Source organism: Pseudochaenichthys georgianus, chromosome 16, assembly GCF_902827115.2.
Source record: "Pseudochaenichthys georgianus chromosome 16, fPseGeo1.2, whole genome shotgun sequence".
Lineage (NCBI taxonomy): Eukaryota > Metazoa > Chordata > Actinopteri > Perciformes > Channichthyidae > Pseudochaenichthys > Pseudochaenichthys georgianus.
This window is the reverse complement of record NC_047518.2, coordinates 43,780,228-43,784,527: the sequence shown is the minus strand read 5'-3', so window position 1 is coordinate 43,784,527 and position 4,300 is coordinate 43,780,228.

Below are 4,300 nucleotides of genomic sequence, written 5' to 3'. Positions count from 1 at the left end.
GTGAAAGCACCGCCTGCCTGCTGACCAATCAGAGCTCAGTGTGCGGAGTTTAAAGCGATCAAGTCATATTACAGGAGAAAGGAAATACAGAAAAACTGCCGTTGCAGGAAAGACGGCCGGCAAAAATCACCGACTGTGTGAACGTGAACATTAATAGAATATCACCTCCATCTTCAGAGCAATCTGACTATTATAACATTAGCGTTAAGAAAGCTTACTTAAATATCGGCCACAACATAAGTAACCGGATCAGAGTACATTAAGTACAGTCCGCGGCATATCACTTCATAATGTATCATATCTCCTTATCTGAGTCAGCTGAGCCGTATCTGGCCGTGCAACACTCACAGTGTCACAGACTGGATGCAGAAGTATTATTTTAAGCAACACATAAGTTGACGAAACACTCGAGACAAATGTAATTGAAGTCACATCGTGTTTTAGACGGGCAGTGATATCATAAACCTGTTAATGTACGCATTCAAACACGTGTTCTGTTCCAGCTGTATTCACCGTGCAGGTGCAGCTCTGAGGCTTTGATCCTGATCAAGTGTTTAAGTCATGGATGTTTAACTTCTTCATATGTCTAATATTATAGTTGACTTTTCATTCAGGAAGTATGACGCTGCGCTGTCAGTGCGCTTCTCCATGTTTTGTGATTGGTCGAATGCTCCAGATACCACCCCTTTCATGTGAACGCGCACCTAACTAGATAGGACACGGCTGGCTTGAGCGATCCACTTGATAACCAGCGTCGTAGTACAGTTTAGCGAGAGCGCGTATGTTTTGGATTAGGCCAACCGGCTAACTCAAACATATCCAGGTTAGGTTGAACCAGGTTCGCAGTACAGGCCCCAGGTCTTAAAGGGTTTTATCTGTTATTTTATTATTTATCAGTTTTAGAGCAAAATGTCCTCTTAAAATGGTCTTTTAATCTTTTATAATCATGACGTTTTTATTACTATTATCTTTGTATGCTTGTTGTACCTATATGTTTAATTTATTTTATAGCGTTTCATATTGTTGCTTCACTTAGTCTCTTATTTGATTGTATTGTGTGTGTTGTTATCATACCTTTGACCTGCTTGTATCTCTTAACCTGTCGCTGGATGTATCTCTAAAGGTCTTAACATCCGATCCGAGGGGAATTTCATGTTGTTTAGTTTGAACTTTTGATGTGTGACATTTTGTAAAATTAAGCTTTATTATTATTATTATTATTATTATTATTATTATTATTATTATTATTATTATTATTATTATTATTATTATTATTATTATTATTATTATGTCCCGTTTGTTCTCTCTTTTGCATTCAATGGTCCCTTCTTTTGACATACTCTACTACTTAAGCCGGTCCACGCACGTCTGTTTCGTCACTGCCTCTCGGCGGTGATTCCCAGTTTGTTTTGAACACCCTTTTGTTTTTCAGCTCAACATTTGGATACTTTGCCTCAAATGACTGAATAGACGTGGGAGCTAACTTTGTGACTGCTGCCAGTGTTTCCTTCAGGTCCTCCTGAAGGGAACACAACAACATCATTCAAACCGCAATAGACTTGCCCAGAAGCAAAACATTGGATATTAAAAAAACACGTTTGGTAATAAATCTTTCAACTCACCTTGAGTGAGCGGTCGATAACACTTCTTCTTTACTTTCCACAGAGCATCTGGACCTGCGTGTTGGACACCCAGGGAAGAATTGACTCAGCACTGGATGAGTTAGCCTGTTGTAACCCAGCTGAGTTATTTTCTCTCTGTCTGCCCTCCCACTCTCTCTTTGCCAAGTGTGTGGGCGTGTGTGTGGGGCGTGTGCGTGTGTGTGTGTGTGTGTCGCTCAGGAATGTGAAATGTCAGAGGAAGATTTTCTTCTGCCTGCCTGACATCTTCTCAGTTGATTGGAAAACATCTGTCTCTCGTATCTCTTATAATGATGCCATGAGAATACTGCTGAAGAGACCTCGATGGTCTCGTGCAAGTGAAATGTGTGTGGCTGCAGGAGTCAATACTCTACAAGCTGTTTTAAGAAATCTTATGTATAAATGTATTTGCCGGCTTAATGACTGATAATGAAATCCTCCTTATCGAACATACGGCTTAGTACATGCTACCAATCGCAGCTGTGGAGACATAGTTGTCTCTTTGTAGGACACTGATTTAAATTATTCTTAAACTATGAATTATTTTTTTGCTGTGTATGTAATTTATCTATGTGTAATGTCTTCTCTTTTATCTATGTAATGTCTTATCTTTTATCTATGTGTAATGTCTTATCTTTTATCTATGTGTAATGTCTTATCTTTTATCTATGTGTAATGTCTTGTCTTTTATCTATGTGTAATGTCTTATCTTTTATCTATGTGTAATGTCTTGCCTTTTATCTATGTGTAATGTCTTATCTTTTATCTATGTGTAATGTCTTTTATCTATGTGTAATGTCTTATCTTTTATCTATGTGTAATGTCTTGTCTTATATCTATGTGTAATGTCTTTTATCTATGTGTAATGTCTTGTCTTTTATCTATGTAATGTCTTATCTTTTATCTATGTGTAATGTCTTGCCTTTTATCTATGTGTAATGTCTTATCTTTTATCTATGTGTAATGTCTTTTATCTATGTGTAATGTCTTGTCTTATATCTATGTGTAATGTCTTTTATCTACGTGTAATGTCTTGTCTTTTATCTATGTAATGTCTTATCTTTTATCTATGTGTAATGTCTTGTCTTTTATCTATGTGTAATGTCTTGTCTTATATCTATGTGTAATGTCTTATCTTATATCTATGTGTAATGTCTTTTATCTATGTGTAATGTCTTATCTTTTATCTACGTGTAATGTCTTATCTTTTATCTATGTGTAATGTCTTGTCTTTTATCTATGTGTAATGTCTTGTCTTTTATCTACGTGTAATGTCTTATCTTTTATCTATGTGTAATGTCTTATCTTTTATCTATGTGTAATGTCTTATATCTATGTGTAATGTCTTATCTTTTATCTATGTGTAATGTCTTATATCTATGTGTAATGTCTTATCTTTTATCTATGTGTAATGTCTTGTCTTTTATCTATGTGTAATGTCTTATCTTTTATCTATGTGTAATGTCCTGTCTTTTATCTACGTGTAATGTCTTATCTTTTATCTATGTGTAATGTCTTATATCTATGTGTAATGTGTGTAATGTCTTATCTTTTATCTATGTGTAATGTCTTATCTTTTATCTATGTGTAATGTCTTATCTTTTATCTATGTGTAATGTCTTATCTTTTATCTATGTGTAATGTCTTATCTTTTATCTATGTGTAATGTCTTATCTTTTATCTATGTGTAATGTCTTATCTTTTATCTATGTGTAATGTCTTGTCTTGTATCTACGTGTAATGTCTTATCTTTTATCTATGTGTAATGTCTTGTCTTGTATCTACGTGTAATGTCTTATCTTTTATCTATGTGTAATGTCTTATCTTTTATCTATGTGTAATGTCTTGTCTTGTATCTGGACCCTGAGTCTGTAATAAAGTTTTCATTCATTCTAGTGTCAAGACTGTTTTTGATTAATTCTGCGCCGCCGTTCATCTGTTCAGGTTTTGAGATGAAGTTTTAACTTAACTCAATAAAGTGACGGGACATTAACTTTGAGTGATTGCAAGATTAACAATTGCCATCTAAAAAAAGCAACATGTCTGAAAGCTGCAAGTAAATGATAGATGGTGGAATAAAGATAAGAAATTGACAAATTATATAATAAAAATGTACATGTACCCCATACTCATATCGATACTTACTGTCCACTTAACAAATGGGCTTTAAAAAAGTGCTGATTGTAGAAAAGTTGGCACCTCCAGACCATCCTAAATAATGATGAATGTCTCCTCTGTGTCCTTGCTGCAGTCAAGCAGGAGAACAGCATCCTTTGAGAATAGGATTTTTATTTAATCTTTTTATTGTATCAGGTGTTTATTTCCCTGCAGTCACGTGCCTTTACTAACATCCCTGTGTTCCCTCCAAAGGCAGTTTCTCAACCCCAGAATGTTTTGCAGCAAGTTTCCTACTGTTGATAATGACTTTATTTCTCCGGGTTAAGATCTGTTCACAACACAAATGGCAAAACCGCAAGAAAGGGGAAGTGAGACGTGTCGATATATTTGGGTGTACCCTTTGCAACATTACCAGATTGCGTTATTTGTCATGCTCACATTACCTCTTTAGCTCATTGGGACATAGCATCTGGAAATCATTGGAATAAGGTTTTATTTATTTTTCTTGGCATGCTTGGTTTAGAATCTATTTCTGTGTCTGT